Genomic DNA, 24,716 nt, shown 5'->3' with positions numbered 1-24,716 from the left:
TCTCGGCTCATCAAGGTGGTCAAAAATCATGCATCATAAGTCAAATTCTGATGAAAAATGGAAAGTTTATTGTTGAGTGTACTTGAAGCCCATATTCCAATACACAAAATATGGCCAATTTCTATTATTCAAAGCTATGTATCTCGGTAACCCCTAATTATGAAAATCATTACTTGATCTTAAAATGTACAATAGAATTTTCTCTTTCATAAGCTGTGAACAATTCATGAGAAAATATGTTCGTAAAGTAAGATTTTATTGTTGAAAAAAATCCGGAAATTGTGGATATTTTCTCATATTTACGGTTTTGACAGTTCTATATGATTTCTATCTGCATGATTTTGGACCGCCTTGATGAGCCGAGAATAATGAAGTGTAGTACGATGATATCTGAGCATTGTGTCACAAGTTATAAGTGTTTGAAATGTTGATCCTTGAGGTGTCCTTAAGCACGCCTCTCCACTAAGAAATACTAAAATGAAGTGCTTCTAACGAGTGATTCTTATAGAACATAATCTTATGTCATTGTGCGAAATATCAATGTGAGAACAATGTAGTTGGTGATGATGATTGAAGCTGAAAATTAGGTGTTTTTCACAATACAAGGAGCATTGTTGTCAGGTGTACCTGGAAATCTATATGAGATAGAGCACTCTCTACCAGATCTCAGATTGTAGAGCACTAAGATAGGCCCAGAGGGATTTTGAACTATACATCTAGATGGTAACAATCAGAAGATATTGTTGATCAAAGACTAAAATTCAACAAAATTGTTTTTTTCTTCAAATTTCACTCATTTTTGAAAAAATATAACTCAGTACTCATCAGAGATAGATAGTTCTGAATGATCTCATTTTATTTTGAATTTTATAATCTAGAAAAAAGGCAGGAATAAATTTTTCTGTCCAATTACGAGATTTGGCAGAAATAGCTGAAAACTGGAAAATGAGTCAAAAATACTAGGTTTTTGGGACAACCTGTATCTAGCACAAGGAATTTTTGCATGAAGAAATTGGTTCTGGACTTCTCTTATGTACTCAAATAATATATTAAAAAATCAGAACTACAATATAAATTGCAAGCACTACCCCCTTTTTATGTCTATATTGACTGAACTAATTGTTGTTATAAAGTAATAGTAGGTATTGATTTCAGTCTGTTACTCAATCAATCAAACAAGTTTATTTTTCCTTCATACAATGCACACATGAATGTATAATTACATAAATACAATTGACAATTAACAATATAAGTAAAAGTAAAATAGTATTATCATTAAATACGGAAAGTCCCTGAAAAGGTTAAAAACCTGAGCGCAGGGGCCGAGTGTTATTACTAATACAAAATTATTTCTAAGATAAATAAAATTGGTGGATTCCTATTAACATCTAAATTTGAAAAAATACAAAGAAGGAAAGTAAAAAAAAGTAAGAAAATACGAGATAATAAAATAAAAAAGCAGACATTCTTGAATGATTGTGAACTTATCCTAGTTACAATATTACAAGAAATCACTTATCCTAGGATGTGAAGAGGCAATCCATAAATCTATCTCTCTCAGAAGTCTTCCATTCAAATTATCTGTTATAAAAAAGTAGGTATCACATTTATAAGCTTATGAACAATATAATCAAACTGTCTTCTACAAATGGATAGAACTGCATTGTGTGGTTCAAAGGTAATGGTTGAGGGACGGAGATTGTAAGGCGATATACGGAGGTTGAAAAGTTCTCTATGTTTATTAATGTAAATAATCAAATTCTTTATATACAGCTGCTCAACCGTCAATACATTCAATTCAATAAAAATACTGTCACTTGGAAATCGTTTAGGTTTGCCCAAAATTGCCTTTAATAATGCTTTTTGGATGGTGAATATCTTATTGAAGTGATTCGAATAAGATGCACCCCAAATTTTTATACCATACTGAAGATGAGATTGAATGTAGGCAAAGTAACTAATTTTGAAACGGCTATGTTACCCAACCTGCTCCACAGAATAGATAGAGAATGGAAACTGTCAATCAAACACCTATCTAACACTTAGACCAGTTATAGAATAGAAACGCTGGGAAGTCTAGCCTCTGAAAAAAGCCAACATCTACTGCCATATCACCATATCGTGACGTCAGCATCGGATAGAAAACTTTTCTGCAGAGTTTGTTTACATTGTTTTCTATCCGATGCTGACGTCACGATATGGTAATATGGCAGTATCGACTTTCAGTATGAATATACATGGGCCGTGTCTATTCTATAACTGGTCTAAGATCTAACCAATGCTTTTTACATGGCGCAAATACTAGACACGTCACGTGACCTTAGGAAGTTCCAATCCCGGTCTTCTGATTGGCTCGCGGCAGTGAATGAGATCAATTGATCCGGATCTGTACAGTGATCCGAACCTTCCATCAATACTATTACAATGCGGAGCTTCCTAACAAGATGGCGGATTTTTGCGCCAGGATACTAGCCGAGTTGCCATACTGTATGTATACTGTGACTACTCATCCACAGCGAAAATTTATGACGCATGCGCTCTAAATTGAATAGTAGTTCCATCAATGGCCACTGGGCGCGACCAAACACAGCAGATATTTATGGCGCATGCGCCATAATTTCACTAATGAAAGGGCAATAGTTATTTGTGCAACTAGTGCGCAAAGTGCACTAGTTGCACCTTTTCTTCAAGTGTTTGCTGCACCTAAAGAAAAGTGTACGCACGAGCCATAGGCCAGGGCGGAATGGTTTCTTGAGTGCAGCAGAGGAACTTTGTGCACGTATTTCACATTAAATTTTTCCTACAGTTACCACTGAATATGAAAAGTGGTTGATTATGGGTAAAATGATGGCTGAAACCCATCAAATGTTTGTCTGTATAATTTTGTTATTAAAAACAACTTTAATTTATTTTAAACTTGATAATTCAATTGAAAATTAATAATTGATAATTTATTCAAATCAAAAATTGAATTAATCCAATTAATTTGAAATTTTGAATAATTTTGAGTAAATCTTAATTTCTAAATAATTTTTCAACCAATCAATTTATGAATGAAAAAATATTATTTGAAATAATGAATAATTCAAAATGTATAATTTAATGAGTTCTCGTTTTTATTATTTTGAAAATCAGAAAAAAATACAGATACCGGTAGAACAAATTCACATTCAAAATACACGCCAGCAATGTCAATAACTGATTGGGATGGCTGCAAGATAATATGCAAAGTAATACTTTGCGCACTAGAGCAGAAAAGTGATTCTTTGCATTCTGTAATCAGTGCAGGAATGGTCACTTTCCAAGGTAACTGTAGGAAAAGAATTTTACAGTGTCATATGTATGGTAACCCTTCAATAAATTGAAGACTGTTGTAGATATGATTCTGTAACTATCAGGATAAGATTGGTCAAATATACCTTTTCACACACAACTGAATTTTAACCCTCATCAGGGGGTGACTTAGGGGTTTTAACTCGAATATTATAAATGTAAACACTAAACACCCATTGTGTGGTAAATCATCTCAAAGGCCTTTTCAAAACAAGAAAGATAACATCAATTAAAATGTTCTATGATACTTGTATACAAAATGGCGGCTGATTGAAGTTTTAGGCTAGGCACACACCAGTTGTGCCAAGCAACTATGTGAAGTATTGTCACTAATCGTGACTAGTCGTGTCTTGACTAATTGGGTGTGTGCCCAGCCTTAGTTTTTAAGGAAATGAGGGGTTGTAACTCAAATATATTAAATGAAAACACCCATTGTGTGGTACATCATTTAAGGCCCTTCTAAAATGAGAAAGATGACATCGATGAAAATGTTCTATGATATTTTTACCCAAAATGGTGGCTACATAGTCCAGGACTAAAAAATGGGCCTATGAGACAGGGCATAAGCGCGGATTTGTAGACTGTAGAATTCACAGGGAATTTTTGTTGTATAAACGCATAAAAGAAAAAACACGAAAAATGAAACGTAAAAAAAGAGTGTTAGTGTTAGCAGAATAGCAGATAGTCATGGACGAGATCTAGGCTGGGATTTGAATCGCGAATTCGAGAATGACGGCTTTGAAGTAACAGAAGTTGCAATACCAGGAGGTGATTTCAAGACAGTCACACATGAAATGGGTAAATTAACCAAAGATTTTAATTTTGATGACAAAGTTTTAGTGATTGCGGGAACAAATGATGTAGTGAGTCACCCAGTACAGCCCACTGAACTGGATCTGCAACCAATCATAGAGAAGTCTAAGAAAACCAGGGTATCAATTTCGTCTGTTCCCTATCGATACGATAGATCACTCATGAATGTGAATGTTGGAAAATTGAATAAATGGCTTACTGAACGGATTTCTCATATTAATGAGACTTGGGAATACTTGAACTCTCAAATTTTGAAATAGCTGACTATACTCACCACGGGTTTCATTTGAATATGAATAGAGGCAAACCAAAACTCAGAAAATTGATTAGAGAGCATCTAATAGGCAGCTCTAAAACAAGGAGTACTACTCATGGAATTGAAGATACAAGCATGATACAGGAGGGTAGAGATATTTCAGTACTGTCAAATAGCGATTTTTTTATAGGCTGTGAAGTTTTCCATGTGAATTGTCAGGGCCTCTCGAATGCTAAACTAGATCTTGAAATACTTCTATCAAATAAGAATTCAAATATTGATGTCTTGTGTTTGACGGAGCACTGGCTTACTGAGTGTGAATTAGACGTTTTATCATTGCCTGGTATCATTGACTTGAGTCACAATATTGCAGAAAAAATAAAATTCGAGGAGGTTCTTGTATATTTACACGAGAAGAATCAGTTAAATATTGTAAGAGTAGAGAAGATCTCATATCATTGGCAGAAGAAATTAATTTCGAAATCTCGGCAGTAGAGCTCAAATTGAATATGATGTCTCAAAGAATTGTATTCTTGAACATTTATCGAGCCCCTAATTCAGATTTTGAAGTATTCATTGAGCTCCTCAGGTTGGTTCTTTCTAGAGTCATGAGAGAGAGGGGGGGAAATTGGTTTGCCTTTCCGGTGACTTCAATGTCGATTTTTGTGGAGAAGATAAAAATAAAAATCTATTTAAGAATCTATTATTAACATTCAAATTGAATAAATTGTCAGATGGCCCGACACGTATTACAAGAGTAACAGCCACAGAAATTGATTATATTATATCCAATTATACTCCAACTCTGTGTTCCAGTGAAATAATTTCCTGTTCCTTCACGGATCATGAGGGAATCAGCGTCAAGTTCAGAGTTGAGAAACCAAAATCTAATTCTGGAAAATATGATAAGCCAAAATTTTTGAAAAGAAAAATGTTTCGTGTTATTGATCTACCAAAGATTAGTGCTCAGAATGATGGACTTGCTAAAGAGACCTGGCATTCCGTATATGATTGTAATAATGTTGATGATATGTTTGATAATTTTATGAGTACCTATATTAACCATTGTAATAGCTCAGTCCCAGAGAAGTCAGTAAGCAGTGCAAGAAAGAATGATCATATTCCCTGGATTACTCCTGGCATTAGAATATCAAGCGATAGAATGAAAACTCTGAGTTGTCTAATTAAAACCCCATCTCTAAGTGACTCTCTCATATATATACATACGAATACAGGGTTAGAAATTTATTACAGAATTTACAAAAGCATATTTAAAGAAGTTTTGAAAGCAGCTAAAAAAATGGCTGCTACTGCTTACATAAAAAATCATCAAATCAAGCTAGAGGTATCTGGAATTTGGTTAGGTCTGAATCTGCAAAAAAACGGGGATCAACCTCAGATACTTGCATTGTTAATAAAATGGGGAATTTAAAAACTGGAAAAGAGGCTGCTGACATTCTGAACAATTATTTCATTGATGCACCACTAAAAATGCAAAATGAACTCCTGGAAAAAAATAGTATAAATGATTATCGTTCAGTATTCAATATGAATAATGGAAGTACACAGAGGTTTTCAATCTTCAATCGCATGAGTTGTGGAGAATTAAAAATAATAATTAAATCCTTGAAAAATAAAAAATCCTGCGACTGTTTTAATATTTCAAATTATTTGGTTAAAAAATCAGCAGAAAACATCTTGGAGCCACTAACTTTCATTAATAATAGTTCTATGACTGTGGGCTATGTACCCTCGAAACTAAAATTGTCAAAAATGATTCCTACTCATAAAAAAGGCAAAAAAGAACTTCCAGAAAACCGCAGACCTATTGCTAACACGCCTGTATTTCTTAAAATTTCCGAGTATGCCGTGCTTAGAAGAATGAGAGAGTATTTGAATCGAATAGGTTTACTGTCATCTGATCAATTTGGTTTCCGGCCAGGTTTTTCAATAAACGATGCTCTTTTTTCAATTGTAGATGAAATAGTATCCTCTGTTGATAAAAATCTAAAAGTATATGGTTTGATAGCTGATCTCTCCAAAGCTTTCGACCTTGTTAATGTTGAGATCATGATGAAAAAGCTGCAACTGTATGGTTTTGATGGCGCTGTCCTTAGATGGTTCTTTTCATATTTCGACAAAAGGTACCAGCAGGTTGTCATTGGTTCTCACTACTATGAGTATCATTCTAATTGGATGAAAACGAGAAGCGGGGTCTCCCAGAGATCAGTACTCGGTCCCCTTCTTTTTGTTCTCTATATAAATGACTTACCTTCTTACCTTGAACCAGCAAAGAGTGTTTTATATGCAGACGATGTTAGTATTATACTAAAAAGCAATAGTCAGCCCAATGCCGAACTGAAGAGCAAAGCAGCACTTATTAAATTACAAAAATGGTTATCTGCTAATATGTTAATTCTGAATAAAGAAAAAACAAAAGAAATGCCTTTTCGAACTACTAAAGAGGGTAGCTTGGAAATTGAAGGCAATAATATAGATTCTGTAAGTAGTATAAAAGTTCTTGGAGTGGTGATTGACTCTGATCTTTCATGGAAACCACATCAGGAATGCCTAAAAACCAAACTTAATTCAGCAATTTTCGTTCTCAGAAACCTAAAGGCTTCTCTGGATTCGATGGCTCTTAAAAGTGTGTATTTCGCCCTGTTTCACTCCCTTCTGAACTATGGAATTATTTTTTGGGGTAATTCTAGCAGTGTAGTGGAGGTGTTTAGACTACAGAAGTGGGCATTGAGGGTGATGATAGGAGAGTCAATCCGAACTAGTTGTAGGCCCTACTTCAAAAAACTTGGAATTCTCCCACTCCCTAGCCCATATATTCTGGGAACAATCTGCTTTAAAAAAAAACACATAAATGAATTTAATACAGGAGAAAATTTCACCAATATTCAACCAGATACAGAAATAATTTGAGAGATGATGCACACCGAAGTACTATGTATGAGCGAGGGGTAAGGAGTTCAGGTATCTGGATGGAACTTATTGCCATCTCACATAAAAGAAAAGACAGGTAAAGATTTCATATTTTTATTGAAAAAAGAGCTTCTATCCATATGTGCCTACTCAGTGGAGGAATATAAAGATTTTTACAAACCTCAAGATGGAGGTTTAAGAAGATAGATAACATGTTGCTGTTTGATTAACAAATTGACAAATCCTTATACCCCCTTTACAGGTGGTCGGTGGATGAAATAATAATAAATAAAAAAAATTTAAACATTTAAACATTAAGAGAAATGCCAAATCGTCGACTTGAATCTTAGACCTCACTTCGCTCGGTCAATTAGGCCTACCTACACAATTATTATTCACTTTCTGGCGAACTAGTTTATTTATAACTAGCCGTCAGGCTCGCTTTGCTCGCCATATCCGTCTAGCCAGGGGGCTCCGCCCCTAGTCGAAGAGGTACATTTTTCATTTGAGCATTTTTATCATATGTTAGGACGAACCAGTCGGGGGTCCAGACTAAACGTCTGGCTAAACGGATATGGCGAGCAAAGCGAGCCTGACGGCTAGTAATATTATATTCCCAGGAATAGCTCTGATTGAAGTAGCAGTGCGCAATCAATTTGTCCGCGATAAGTGCATTTCAATCTTCAACTTGGTGCCAACCTAACAAAGTCAACTCAACGTAATGCCAATCTGACAACATTTTCAATTTAGTTACCAATATTAACAACTGTTTCGAAGAGGTACTCTCTCTAGATTATAGTTCTATATTTACATATGGTATGGCCTTTTTTCAATTATAATTAAGAGAATAAGAAGAATATATATGCTAAAAGACGAACTTTAAACCCTAACAAACCACCCTTAGAGTTAAAATATTGCCAAAAGATTTCTTAGTGCGCCTCCAAAGGGCCAACTGAACATACCTACCAACCAAATTTGAGCGTTTTTGGTTCGGTAGATTTTTAGTTCTGCGAGTGAGTGAGTGAGTGAGTCAGTCAGTCAGTCAGTGAGTGAGTGCCATTTCGCTTTTATATATTCAAGAGATAAGAGAATAAGAAGAATATACATGATAAAAGACGAACTTTAAACCCTAAAAAACCACCCTTAGAGTTAAAATATTGCCAAAATATTTCTTAGTGCGCCTCTAAAGGGCCAACTGAAAATACCTACCAAATTTGAACGTTTTTGGTTCAGTAGATTTTTAGTTCTGCGAGTGAGTGAGTGAGTGAGTGAGTCAGTCAGTCAGTCAGTGAGTGAGTGCCATTTCGCTTCGCTTTTATATATATAGATAATGCAACAAACGTATAATATCTTATTGTGATACAAAATATTGAATATAATGGATTATTGAACGAGCGTTAGCGAAGTTCTCACTTTTGACTTACTGAAGGCCAAAGTCGTTTTCTGTCTGTTTGTATGTTCAACAAGAACTTTAGAGAGAATTGATCAATTATCTTCACATTTTGAACACGAATTCTTCGAACCTTTTTACAGGTCAAGTTCGTTGGAGAATAAAATTGACTCACTCCTTCGTCCTTTTTCAGGATATAAAAATAACATTGGAAGTGCATAAGAATTTTTTTTTTATTTATCATTCATCAGTCAGCTGGAATTATTTGCATGCTATTTTTGTAATAATTTTTCCATTAAATTGAAAAACTGGTGCTAATATTGGAAGATATCACACAGACTGTGAGACAGACAGACTTTATGCGTCGACACATGATTTCAGCTGAATAATACACAACTTCAATTTATAAGTTCTATAATAAGTCGCTTCCGTTAACGTCTGCCCGCCTGTCTGTAACATAGGCCTACACGTAATTTATAATACTACTTGTGATAGCAGTTACTATGACAAATTTGTTAGTAGAAGCTCCTATTTATTTCCGTGTTTATTTCAAATTATTTCCGTGTTTATTTCAAATTATCTATATATCCATTATGTTGTATTTCATTCTTGTGTTGTATTTTTTTTAAATATCTTTCATGGCTTCCTTGTATTGGTCTTTTTGAGTTTGTCATTTGCTTGTAATTTTGTTACTTTGTCTTATCGTTTGTAAGTATTGAGATGTAACCTGGTTTCCATAATTTTATTTATTCTAGTGGTTTGAATAAGCTCTTTTTCTTTCTATTGACATGTTTGCTGTACATAGTTGTTCGAACTCAATGTCGGCGCACAAGTTTTCTTTGCCGGTAGTGCCATTTTGTAAGTTAAAATATTTATTTTATCAATCTGTATAATTTTATGGCAAATCAAAAAATTTGAATTTGATTTTTCGTATAATTCATTAGTATATTCAAATGTTGGATCATTGAAACGGTTTGAGATGTGCGGGTTCCGCCATTCATTTTCCTTTGAAATTCTGTATCGAAATCATGTATCACATGATCACCTTCCTGTTTGAAGAAATGAAGTTGGATTCAAAATTAAGTTAGATCCTTATTATGATGGAAAAAAGTTTTGAAGCGACAGAAAGTATTTTTTTCAATTCGAATAGGATCACCATGGATCCTACTACTGTAATATCATACTTGTAAAAGATATATTCAGCTGTTTCCATAATAATTCCCACCAATTCTGTATAATAAGTTGCGGATTTCAGAGATCAATACAACAGTTTATGAGCGAGTTCTTCAACCCAGGGTGTCTCTAGTAAATATATGATGAATATATTTAATATCATGGAAATAATTTTGGTTGTTTAAGTTGTTTTTGCATTTTCTGATGATATTGTGCTAGACATGAGTGAAACAAGTAATATGGCTTTGAGGGTAATTAAATTGTTCAGAATTCAAAGACGATCCTTAATATTACATTATTTTTGGTCAAAAACGAAACAATAACGAGTTATTGACTTAATCCCGGACTTAAACCTGCCCTCTAGCAGGTCTAAGTTGAAGTCTAAAAACATCATTTTTCTGCCCAATATTATCTGATTTAAGCTCGGACTTTGACTCATAAGCCCACCGAGATTATCTTTTAGACCGGGGTTAAACCATCTTTGTTCTCATAAGCCCAACTTTTTAATCCTCAGGTTTATCCCTGCGATGATTGCCTTTTACGCCTCGGCTCAGCCAGACCTGAGGTTGTTAATCCTGGACTGGAGATAACCCGGAGCTCATAAACCGGCCCTTAGTTTTTGAAGAAATAATAAGCTCATTGATAAAAATCAATCAGCCGCCATTTTAGATAAAAGTATCATAGAACATTTTTATTGATGCCATTTTTCTCGTTTTGAAAAGGCCTCTAAAATGATGTGTCACACGATGGGTGTTTACATTTAAAATATTCGAGTTACAAAAGGTAGAGTATTGGACCAATAATTTATCCTGAAAGTTGCAGTATTATATCTACAACAGTCTCCAAATTATTGAAGGGTTCTCATACATATGACTCACACTGTATAATATAAAAATTAATAACTTTAAAAATAAAAATATAAAACTGAGTACCCTTTCAAATTATTTAAAAAATGTATAATTATAAATTGAAAGGATACTCATATTTATATTTTTATTTATATTAAAAGTAGCCCTAAAGAAAAATACAATGATTAACACTTTATGTTATATAGTCCAGTCAAGGAAGGGTTATAGAGGGAAATGTTTGGAAGAGAATTTGTGACCATGCAGTTCTGTTTAGGGTAGTAAAGAGGTAAACAAAAGTCCCCACCCATATACCCAGTGGCATGAAGGAGTGGGGGGTGGTTCAAAGGTACCATTTCATTTCTCGCATATATCTTCCTTAGTTTTTGAAATATCTTCTTTTGAAGGTGAGACATTTTTGAAAAAAACGTTTGCTTTCAATTTTTTTGCTATTTTTGCTCTTATAACTTCTTAAAAATTGATGGTAAAAAATATCCATGCTGATTATGAGCTTATAGAGCATCAAATTTGATTTATACTGTAATTTCAAACTTTTATGCATTTCCCTATGACTGTTGCAGCAGCTTTAGTTTGAGTGTCAAATCTCCAGTTTTGCAACAATATACCAATATTGAAAAAGACCTTACAGTTGCGTTGTGAGTGATGTTGTGGTACTTTTCCATAATGAAAACACAAATTTAAATTATCAACCACTTTTTATGTGGTTGTAGTAGTAGTACCTAGTGTGTATGGTTCAGTAGTTTCAACTACTAAAAAGTGGTTGACAATTAAATTTGTGTTTTCATTGACAAAAGAATTTGGAGGGAGAGTTTTGAGCACAGTTTTTGTCTTGCAACTTTGTTGGGGAATAGTTAGGAGTAGAACATATCAGAAGTCCCAATCCCTACCCCATGTGCTAGAGAGATGAGGGTGGTTTAAATGTTGCATTCTTCAACTTTTACTTCCACGCTTATATCTTGACAACAATGCGTTCAGCAAGATGACTAACTATTCCAAAATGTTGTTTGATAAACTCTCCACAATTTCTGTGGAGTGGAGTTTTGTGACATTTTCAACAGTTTTCGAGATATCTGCACTTGAAAGAGTAGAATTTAAAAAAAAACACGTTTTTATCAAATGTTTTGATCTGTTAGGGCTTAAAACTCTCCAGCAATGAATTTTAAAACTTGATGCTCATTGTAGGTTTGTGGAACTTTAAATTCTCTCCAATTCCATGAATTGTTTTACTATTTGATGTTTTCCTTACATTTTTATTGCAGCTTTATAAAGGGTTGAATTTTCAATGCTTCAACAATTGATCATTTGACATTCAATGCTTCAACAATTGATCATTTGACAATAGAATTTTAATTTTTAATGCTTCAACAATTATTGAACATTTGACAATGAAATTTGAAGGGGACAATGAAATTTGAATTTCAAACACAACATTTGATTTTGCTGCTCAATTGGGACTACTTAAAAGGCGCACATAGCAAAAGTGCGCTCCATCCCCTCTGTTAAAGGTGTGGAACAACTGAACTACACTTCGTGCAGAATTGAAAATTTCACCCCCTACATTAAAGCGGATATATGAAAGGAGCACTTAAGAATATTAAAATGATATATCATATTGGAGAGAATTTAATGCTCTACAGCCTACGATGAGCATAGATTTTTTACAATGCATAGTAGGAGAGTTATAAGGCCTGAAATTGCAAAAAAATGGATAAAAACCTGTTATTTCAACAATACCATACTTCAATCAAAAGCGGATATCTCGAAAACTGTTGGAAATATCACAAAACTCCACTTTACAGAAATTGTAGAGAATTTATCAAACTTCAGTTTAGAATAGTTGGTCATCTTAGTTGAACGCATTGTTGCCAAGATAAAAGCGTGGAAGCAAAAAGCTAAAGCAATAAAAACTACACACAATGATGAAGAAATTAGGATGATCCTTATTTTTATAAATTTACAGTTTATCAGAAACTTCTATAGGTATATAATAATTTATTATAGTCCAGTCTAATCGTTTTTCAGGAAGCAGCCCCGAAAGAATTTCATTTTTCTCGACGGTTCTATATTTTGGGGCGCTAAATTCAAATCTAAATTTGCTGACACGCCAGAGGGCGGCTTCACCCCTAAAGCCCCCAAAAACCCATGAAATTTCGGAGTTTTTTTAATTTTTCCGATTAATCTCGAAAACTTCGAGTTTTTGGAGAAAATCATTCTTTACAAAATTAATGATAATAAAATTCCCAATAAATTGAGTGGTCGCGCAGGATTCTATCATTTTTGGATCCGGAGCTACGAATTTTCAAAAATGGGCTATTTTTAGGAGTTTTCAAAATTATGCAAACCCACAACTTCTACCCTATACAACTTGGATATTTTTAGTATAGATCAAAAACCACACATCACGTGAAAGAACGATTAATTCTGAACATAGGATTCCTTAGGAATTTTCGAATTTAGTAGTTGGGGGAGGGGGAATAGAAACAAAAATAGAAAATCATGTCCTACAGCCAAAATACAAATTATTCATCTTAATACCATTTCAAGGCATTCCTAACAAAAAAATACATATCTCAGCTGAAATCATCTCACGTGGGTTATTTTCTATGAGAATCGCCCGATAAAAACATTCAATTTCAGTATTTCCTAGTGGAGGGGTACGTCATAAAGATATGTCAAGGATCAAAACTTTAAACACTTATAACTTTTGACAGAATGATCAGATCTCCTCGTACTACAGCTCATTCTTCTCAGCTCGTCAAGGCGGTTCAAAATCATGTAGGCTATCATAACTGAAATTTGATGAAAAAAAAATCCTCCTTTAGTGTATTTTAGCCCATATTTTAATACACAGAAAAATGGCCAATTTCTATATTCAAAGCTGTGTATCTCGGTAACCCGAAATGTTAAAAATTGGTACTTGGTCTTGATTTGAAGAACATGATCTCTTTCATGTGGGGTGAATGATTTTTGTGAAAATATAATCGTGAAGTAAGATACTTTTGTTTTGAAAAATCAAGAAATTTGCGATATTTTCCTCATTTTCACAGTCTCGACAGTTTTTCGATAAAGGACAGTCATACAAGATGGATTTAAGGCAACGTAGCTTATAGAGCATGTAATTCTCTTTCATTTTAGACCAATCGCAAGTTTCTATCATGTATCTTACTCGTTTTAGAGACTCTTGAATAACAGTAAACCGCAGAAAAAATTAGAAAATAAAAATAATCATTTTTTTCAATTGGCTATAGCTTTTGAACGGTATTGGAATCAGAAAAACGATTTATGGGAGCGAAAAGAGGAGAAAGTTCTCTACAACCTCGGCTACTTTTTGGATTTTTAATCTGAAGTGTTTCACAAGATAAGAAACTTGGAATGTTTTGTTTTACCCACGATTTTATTTATCTCAATTTGGTTTTTGTTATTTTATCCTTAATAAAGTCTTCCGGAATTTTATTTATTAGTTTACCACTCTGATATTCAAATTGGTTTTTACTAGATGTTAATGGAGTGAAATTAATATTGAAAGCATTTACTATGGTTGGCCGTATATTATATGGTATTTTCTCCAATTCATAATAATATATTCACTTGAACCGCAAAAAGGAAGAATAAAAACATTACTGTCCAATCTTCACCACATAATTGAAAAAATAGTCATTCTATTCTAATACTATCACTTCTATCACTTTTTGAAAAGAATGTATGGAAGTGATGAAGCATACAAATAATTCAACAAGAGAGGGTAAAACCTTCCAACACAAAAGAACTCCAAAATTTTAGCCAAGAATATTTCTTATAGTGAAGGTATAGTGTGTGTATTAAAGACAGAAATGGGTCATCTTATTGGTTGAAAGAAAAATAGGTTGAATAACCCTGAATTATTTGGCCATATAATAGATTTTTCAACAACTATATATTTATACTTTTATACCACCTTGAAAAGCTTAGAAGAATGAGCTGTATTGTAAGATGTATCCATACAAACACATGCTCGTCCTTATTTGATGTCGCTTCAAGATACTGTATACCTATATCATATGCCCATCAGAAAAGCCAAAATTAGTGCAGAAAACAATCAATTTCCGTGTTACATGATATAGGGAACCTATGGTGAGATTCTGAGATATTTCTTAATAGGTACCAGTGAATTAAGAGTTAGAGATGAATAGTGAAAATAGATTGTTTTATTTTGAATTTAAAGCCTAGTAAGAAGCCTCCTCTACATACTATACTCCGTAAAAATTACTTCTGACTTGGAGGGACATGCACAGCAGAGAAAGGTAGTGATACAGCGGCGCGATGCTGCCGTTCTGAACCGGCCAGCGTTCTCTAATTTCCAAAGAATGTTCAGCTGCTCATGATATGCATACAGATGTTTTATCTCTTTCATTGGACTGAATCTAATCGACAAATTGGCAACTGCGCTTCTTCCTATGATTCTATTCATCACTGTAATTGGCTGATTTCCCTGCATTTCTCTGCGCCGCATATTCCTCCAAGTCAAAAGTTATTTTGTACAGATTAGGCTATAAATACACGGTGCACCAGAGAAAATTACTTATTTAAAAAAAAATCCTGTGCGTTGAATTGGTCGTGTAAAGTGGCAGGAAAGGGCGCATCTGGAGGGGGAAGTTCTCAAATTTATCCTCCCTCAAGTAAATAGCCATCATGCTCCGGTCTAGAGAGCAGCGGGCCTTCGCAGTTGAGAGCTTCTTTTCTAATGGTCGATCACCTTCCGCACTCTATTTGAAATTCCTACCCACAGACTTGTTCCAGGCCATAATTCGATTCTGTATTGCGTTGACTCATTTCAGGAGTGTGGAAGTGTTGCTAAACCCAGAAATGGAGTTCAATGAGCCATCAGAACTCCAGAAAATATTGAAAGAGTGAGGCAGTCTGTTGTGCGTTTTCCCCGGCGTTTGGCTCGCAAACACGCAGCTGCTATGGCAATTTCTGACTCCACTGTTCAACGAATTTTCCATGAAGACCTTCAACTTCATCCCTATAAATTGGCTGTTGTTCAAGAATTGACTGAACGCGATTTTGTTGCCCGTCAAAATGCATGTAATATGCTGATTGACAACCTGCCTGAAGACGCGATCATTTGACAAGACTCATTTCCACATGCATTTCCTCAATGCGATTTTTATGGGGTTATTTGAAATCCCTGGTTTATGTCAATCGATCACGGACCATAGCACACCTTAAGAACAACATTCGCGAAGCCGTTGCCAACATACCGATTGAAAGACTGCAACGAAATTTCAAAAATGGACTTTATCAGTGTATGCGCAATGGGGGTCACCGTTGGTCTGATGTAATTTTCAAGACTGCATGGAAAAAATTGAGATATTGTATTCTCAAAAAAAAGACTGAAACAATATCCAAAGTACTTTTGTTTTTATTGACCTTTCAAATAAGTAAGTTTCTATGGTGTACCTTGTATTAGAAGACCAAGTTACAATACAGTCTATAGAACAGAGTCTATACATCTAAGCCGTCTAGACATCTGAAGTCAGAGATAACAAATGTATCAAATGTCTAGCGTGCACACGTTCATACACATTTGGTGGACACAATAATTTTCAAATAATTTTCCATAAGAATTTCTAACATTGCATGGAGTCTTCCATTCCTATTTTTTTCGAATTTTTGGTCTTGCAACTGGTTGTTAGACGAGAATCGGTCTATATGACATGTTTGCCCTAGTGGGAGAGATCAATAGAAATATTAATAGAAAAACACTATTGATATCACTGAACGTTTAGTGATATCAATAGATGTTCATGGATATCAATAGGCATCATGGTAAATACAGTCAATGAACATCTATTGATATTATCACTCAGCGTTTAGTGATATCAATAGATGTACATGGATATCAATAGGCATCATGGTAAATACAGTCAATGAACATTTATTGATATCACTGAGCGTTTAGTGATATCAATAGATGTACATGGATATCAGTAGAAGTAAATACAAGCAAATAGACATCATGGTATATACATTCAATGAGCATCTATTGATTATAGTAAATCTTTAGTGATATCAATAGATGTACATGGATATCATTAGATAGAAGTTAATACAAACAAATAGACATCAACATCAATGAGCATCTATTGATTATATTATATCTTTAGTGATATCAATAGATGTACATGGATATCATTAGATAGAAGTTAATACAAACAAATAGACATCAACATCAATGAGCATCTATTGATTATATTATATCTTTAGTGGTATCAATAAGGACCGGTTTCTGAGCTCTCGGGATGATATTACCCCAGTTAACACACAATGTGAAAATCACATTTTTTAACGTGAATAGGCTATGTTAAAAGTGAAAATCAAACATTTTTTCACGTGAAAAAGAGTCAAATTGAAAAATTGGTGAAATTTAAAAGGAAAAATGTGAAAGTTGAAAACATACATAGTGAAATTCTGAAAGTTGTAATAATATTACAACCATGATTTGTTGTTATACAACTGCAGGGTCAAAAATTGACTTCCCAACTTTTCCCTCTATAACCTTTTTTGAGCATTCATTGCCTGGACTATAGACCTTTTACACCATTGGAGAAATCGTCTACAACGCACTTTTAATGATATACTAGCCTATACTAGACCTATTACGTTAAGATTGGAAACGTTTTCCTTTGATGAAAAGATGCATTCCTAAATAATTCAAAATAGCTGACACTTTACACAATATTCTCTCTATTTTATTTTGTGTTCAATTTTCTAGTTTTTCGAAATTAATATAAACGTGAACTACGACTATGCCCCATTTAGGAAAGCCAATTTTCTGACTCCAGCTAGGGTCTAGAACTTGGCTAAATCCCGAGCTCAGAAACTGGCCCTATATGTATGAAAGTCTCATTCGTTTTCGGCAACGAGCATAAAACGAACCGAAAACGAATGGAACCGTATATGTGTGAAAAGGCCTTATCAAGACATCTCATAATTCTGAGAGAAGTAATATTCAAAAGCAAAACATATTTTTGCAATGTTTTCAATATCATAAAAAAATCGAATTCCCCTTGAATCGTTTAACTCTGAAACTCTTTCAGCACTACTGATCAGAAATGGTATTTTTTAATATACATTCTTTGGATAAATTATAAATTTGAGAAAGTCTCAATTTTACACAAATTCGCAATGCTGTAATTTTCACTGATGGATGGCCAAGCCTTTACTTATTTTATACTAGCAGGAAACCCGTGCTCCGCAAGGGTCTATTTTAAAACTTGATGTAATGAAATCTTAAAGAATTGAAAATAAATCATCCTCGGCTAATTAAGAATCTATATGCAAAATTTCAAGTCAATCAGTTCAGTCGTTAAGACCTCATGATGCGTCAAACATACCGTAATTATTTTCCTATCCGGTGTATAAGCGAGTCATTTCCCTTATTATAGTAGGCTATAGATAAACTATAGAGACTGTTTGTTTTGAAGAAGAGTACAATTAGGTAAATTGGTCATAGATGTTCATAGTCGCTCACATTGTAAAACTTTGTTCAACAAATGAAAATACTGACTATTTCTGCTATTTAATCATTTGAGTGTTTAGTTTACTGTATATCAAGATAAACTTTCAGCAGTTATTTTTCTGAATGGAACGTGGATGTATTCATTGCCATTTTACAAGAAATGCTTCATCACTTACAGTGAATAATTTGATTATTCATAGATAATCATTTACAGTTTGATAAAAATAAATTGTTCGATATGTTATAACCTTTATTGCTTTACCAACTTACCCAATAATGTTAATGTAGCCGTGAGCTCATGCCTTGTGAGACCGTTCCAGAAATGGGATAAATAATGAAACATTATTGCAATAAAATCAAAAATTGCTCAACAATCGCTTGTAAACGAGTTATTTAGGTTGAAAAATTTACAACTCTTGAGTTGTGAATTTTCATTACATGAAAAAGTTACTTACTGATCAAGTGACTGAACAATGTATTATTCAGAATTTATAGTTCTACAAAATCCAATTATTGTTTAAAATACCTAACCATCAGCAAGTAAAAAGGTTGACCTCTTCTAAAACAACAAATTTCTTTTTTTTGCAACAATATGCCTATCTCAAAATAAAACAAAAACCACTGAAAGTAACAAACTTGTAGCTAAATGATCTGAACTGAAACCGGCTTCATTGGACTCCTTGTCAAATTTTACATAGGATTGCATTATTCTAAAACCTATTGTAGCCATTAAAAAAATGATAAAAATTAACATTATTTCATCTGTCCGCCAGATTTGACTTCCTCCTTCGATCTATGTAGTTCTCAATGCTGGATTCCTTGGCCCATATACTGGAGTGCAGCCCAAGATAGACCTAAATTGAAGTAAACTTAAATCTAAGTACAAAATAATAACATTTTATTGACTCACGTGAAAACTTGACCACCAGAAATTAAATCACAGCAACACAGGTTACACAGGAATCAAGAATTTTCAATCCGGTTCCAGCAACACTGCAAGGTCTGCAACAAGCCAACAATCAACAATGAACGAACACGAACACACAGAACAGACACAGCTACTTAAACTTACCCACAAGCCCACTTAAATAATTATGGCACATGCGCTTCATAAAATAATAGCCACTTGAAGCAACTCCGTTTAGCGCATGTTGTGCCCTTAGACCAGTTATAGAATAGACACGGCCTATTGTATATTCATACTTAGACCAGTTTATAGAATAGACACGGCTCATTGTATATTCATACCATTGATATAGAGAATATATATATATATCAATGATTCATACTGAAAGTCGATGAAGCCAACATCTACTGCCAAATCCACCCATCTTGACGTCGCAGGAGTGACGTCACGCATCGTGAAGAGATTATAGAAAACTTTTTTAGTTAGTTGTGTAAGTGTTTTTAGTGTTTAACTTACATTGTTGTTGAACAATGCATTGTTGTTAGCTTGGTTGTGACGTCAAGATGGGTGGATTTGGCAGTAGATGTTGGCTTCAGAGGCTAGACTTCCCAGCGTGTCTATTCTATAACTGGTCTAAGTATTCATACTAAAAATCGATGAAGCCAACATCTACTGCCAAATTCGCCCACCTTGACGTCACGCATCGAATAGACATTGTTGTTAAACATAGCTTGTTTTCCATAGCAGATTATCATTTATTCATGTAATTATTATTTATGAAAATGGTAATCTCCTGCGCAACATATAATTGCACTGAAATTTTTAGGAAAAAAGTGGAATATATTTTCATGTGTAAGTTGAAATTTATACACATAAATATTGTAAGTTGTAACTGTTATATTATCCTTGGTTATGATGTAAGTGAACTCATTGCAGCATGACATTAAATTAGTTTTGTAGGCTACCGTACCTTATTATTTTCAAAACACATTATAATATTGAAGCTGATATCACATAACACATCATAAATTAACATAATTATATCGTTTTTGCCCGTACCTAGCTGGAAATAACCTAAAAACACCATGAATCTGAAATAGACACAATCTGAAAGTTTTCAATACTATGCGTGACGTCACTGTTGTGACGTCAAGGTGGGCGAATTTGGCAGTAGATGTTGGCTTCAGAGGCTAGACTTCCCAACGTGTCTATTATATAACTGGTCTAAGCATGTGCCCGAGGTCTATAAATATCTTAGACCAGTTATAGAATAGACACGATCTATTGTATACTCATACTGAAAGTCAATGAAGCCAACATCTACTGCCATATTATCCCCAAATCGTGACGTCAGCATCAGATAGAAAACTTTTCTGTAGAGTTTGTTTACATTGCTTCCCATAGCAGATTGTGTCTATTTCAGCGGGAGCGCAGCTGGAGTTTACCATTTTAATGAATAATAATTTACATCCTTCTGAAATAAACACAATCTGAAAGTTTTCTATCCGATGATGACGTCACGATTTGGTGATATGACAGTAGATTTTGGCTTCAGATCGTGTCTATTCTATAACTGGTCTAAGATAAATATACAGGTCATGACACAATCCCGTGATGCATTGCAAAATCGCCATTTTATGGGGTTCTAGTTCACCAATTTTCAAATTCATCAGCTGTTATCATTATATATTGAACAACATGATGTGTTATTTTATTATATTGTTCAAGGAATATTGCTTGGCTTTGGATTGTAAAATAAATTCTTCCCACAGAAGAATAATAATATTTAGATTCTACATATGAACTGAATTGTTGATTTTTATTTTTAGATTAGGAACTTAGAACTCTTTATGAGGTTAGCCTTTTGTCACAATGCCTTATGAATCAAAGCAAGTTACAAGTATAAGGACAATATTTTTAATAATAAGAAAATGAATTATTGAACATTTTATTATTGAAATTTCATTAAAAAAAATCGAAAACCTGAATTTACATATTATCTGAACCAGAATATTGTTTTTAAAAAGCATAATACATGATTTTGTTATGAGCAGATTGGAATATTATTTCAAATGGACCGCCATAAAGACCCCACATAATGGCCGTTCCATAAGGAACATGAGTGTCATGACCTATATTTATAGACCTATATTCGTTTCAAGAGTTTAACATTGATTTTTGACAAAACGTTTTTGTCTATACTAGGCTAGCCTAGTTATTTATATCTATATATATATATAATATATATATATATATATATATAATATATATATATATATAATATATATATATATTTAATCTATTGACACTGTTCCAATGTATTTCTTACATCTGATGAATAAAGACCTTGCATGTGCCAAGGTCTATAAATACAGGTCCTGTGATGCGATTCACTCCTTCGTCCTTTTTCAGGAAATAACAGATAACGAAATCTGTTCATAAAAAAAATCTGTATATTATAAAAAAAAAGTTGAATCTTTTATGATGATGACACTTCACTGATATTTGGAGACAAAAATTTAGAGGACCTAGAAATAGATTGTGAAATGGTGAGTAATCAGGTTGTACAGTTTTCATGCTTTCCCTGGCAGTCATTATTCTAAAAAAAGTAAACTGGTAATTTTTAGTTTGAGACACAATAAGGTTGAACTGTATTTATATATAGGTGACGAATGTGTTAGCAATACTGACTCTATTAAAGTTCTTGAGCGAGTTCTCCAACCCAGGGGTCACTAGTTTCAGGTTTTAATTTTTGCTAGCAAGATCTGTTGGAGCTTTTTAGAAATCGGATCATTTCCCAGGCTAGATAGTGGCGTTTGTAGTGGCAAAGTTGTGTAGTTGGGAAATAATTGGTTTTGGAGCATAGTGAGGTAGGTAAGGGTTTCTATGCCTGAGTACAGAGAAAGAACTTTATGCTTTCTCAGCACTACCGAAGAAGGAGGAGGATGAGAAGAAGAAGAAGGAGAAGGATAACAAGAAGAAGAAGAAGAAGAGAAGGAAGAAAAAGAAAATGATTAAGGAGGAACCTCATCACATTCATTTTCACCATCTATTCCTATTGTGATGAATTTTTTAAGTAAAACTCATGAAAGGAGAAAATTAACTAGAAAAATTAAAATTACCATTATACAATAAAAGGTTTGCCAAACGAACAGTTAGCACCCGAGCGATAAGGCTTCCTAGTCAACAGCTGAGTATAAGATAAGAGTACCGTTTTGTACTACACATTTTTTCAAAGAATTATTTAATAAAATTATAATTATTTTGCAAATTGAGTACAAATCATTCATGAATTGCTCATTTGAACTTTTGGAGGTTACACTTTTGTTTACAATTGATCAGATGTCTTGTAGCAGCTCAGACACAGCTGACTGACTCAATATATTATAAATGTCATACCAGGTTTTCATGCAAGCTATAATATTATTTCTAAAAATAAGAACTATTGAAAAAGGACAAAGAATTCCAAATAGAAAAATAAAATGTATGTATTATTGTTGAAATTATTTATTACTCACGAAATTACATTATAATGTCAAATGTTGTTATAACAAACTAATGTGCGAGATAAATTACTTTTAACATGAAGAGGAGAAACCCATTTCTCCCTCCACAGTTTGTAGCATAGTCACAGACGGACATCCTGCGCACAATTGGACGCCCCCTGTCATTTCACTTCAGGTTCTTGTGATGAACACATCTCCGTAACATACACAAACATATCACTTTGGAACATTGCCAGTGGAGGGGAGCGAAGTGTTACAAAGCTCTCTCACACAGACACAAAAGAAGGAGAATGTTGCTAGGTAGTGGGAGAGATTAGTGGAGGATAGAGCATCAGATCTCTCTGTCTTTGAGAAAGAGCCATGTTAAAAGAAATTTATCTCGCACTTTAGGTCATAGCATGAATATTATATCACTGATAAGAGCAGCAAAAATTAATTATAACAGTTTTGAATATAATAAGAAGTGTATAGAAATATTAAATTATAAATTATTGATTCAACTGAGTCACATGGTGAATGAATCTCTTTGGCAAGTCTAAGCCAATCATATGTCATAGGAATGGCACCAAAAGGGATGATTGTTTGAAAGCATCATATGTTAATCTGTTATCAGCCAGCAAACTTGCCTTATCATAATTATATGCTAGTGCATGTACACTGTATAGGGGAACTGTATCTAGAAAATTAAGCAATTTAAAAATTATAAAAATTAAGTTATTATTGTAAACAAAGGAATTATATTTTACTGCTTGCCACTGACGTCATGCCTACATCATAATAATCCTATCAATGGCAAATTTTCATGCAAATTAATTACACAGAGATTCTCAGAAAAGGGTTCTAGCCAAAGGCTTAGAAGAAGGCAAGACACTTCCCTTTTAAAATCCTCACCATTAAGACCTTGTGAAAAAGTTACCAAAGACCTATTAGTGAGATTTTGTTCGATTTTTGTATTTTTTATCTGTGAGCCAATATCTTAGGCTAATTTATCTATTATTTTGTAAATTTATTAATCAATTGATTACTCTGGAAATTCAAATTTAATTATTCCCCAATTTAATTGGTGAAGGAAATATTTAATTAAAATTCCACATGTGCTAAGACCAAAGCCTGGACCAGCCACCGATCATACAAAATTTGATCTAAAGGAACCACGACCGCCAAGAGGATTCACGTGAGTTTTATATTTTGGGGCCCCAATCTACGCTTTGAAAGAAAATACAGTGCAGAAACATATAAAATTTTTCTTCATTAAAGTAATGGCCACGCCGACAAGCGCTTATAACCATTAAGATACTAGATTTTATCTGATATAGAATTTATAAGAACTTGTAGTTGATTAACTATCCTCCACTTCCAGAACCACGACCTTGAGTAATTTTAAAAATCTTTTATAATTTGTTTTCATTATTTTTTAAAAAACTGTTAAATTTATCAATTATAAATTCTGTTGGATCATGCATGGTATCATGCGAGCACAAGCCAATTTCTAATTATTTTGTTAATGTTAAACTATTCTCAATCTGTAATCCAAGCTTTAAATCTGCACTGTCAAATCATATATTTTATTATATTATATTTCCATTTTGTCAATTTGTCTTCTGAGTTCGATTATTTCTTAAGCCTGTCAATAATAATTGTGGCTGATACTTTCTATATTATCAAGAACCGATCAAGTATGATCATTGAAATAATTGATTCAAACTGAATATTGGAACAGATCTAAGTGGATGTAGTGTGTGGGGTCAGATCGAGATTACCTATTCTCTGTCCTTACCTGCTCATATATCAGCTTTTATATGTTACCAACTTCGGCTTGGGAGCGAATTTTTCGACTGTATGGCAGATGCAGCTGGAGATAATATTATTTCCTACAATAGAGTATGAAGCCCGACAAGACTCTGTTCTCGAAATATATTCCGAATGATCTCTGGTCCTTAGTACCCTATCTTAATCCTTCGGAACTTATTAGAGACGCAGTCCTGTAGATTATCTACATCACGATTTTTGCTCGACCTGTATGATTTTGTATGCTGTTTC

General features: G+C 33.8%; 1 protein-coding gene across 1 annotated transcript in view; it reads right to left on the bottom strand.

Moving 5' to 3' along the window:
* The window catches only part of LOC111043520 (structural maintenance of chromosomes protein 6), a 100,123-nt gene extending 80,828 nt beyond the window's left edge, over positions 1-19,295 (bottom strand). Inside the window, exon 1 of the mRNA XM_022328498.2 lies at positions 19,174-19,295. The gene's annotated coding sequence lies outside the window, so the exon portion shown is untranslated. The remainder of the gene's footprint in view (positions 1-19,173) is intronic.
* Between the last annotated feature and the right edge of the window lie 5,421 nt (positions 19,296-24,716).

The sequence above is a fragment of the Nilaparvata lugens genome, chromosome 2, assembly GCF_014356525.2.
Source record: "Nilaparvata lugens isolate BPH chromosome 2, ASM1435652v1, whole genome shotgun sequence".
NCBI lineage: Eukaryota > Metazoa > Arthropoda > Insecta > Hemiptera > Delphacidae > Nilaparvata > Nilaparvata lugens.
The sequence above is the reverse complement of the archived record's forward strand: the minus strand, read 5'-3'. Positions and strand labels throughout refer to the sequence as shown.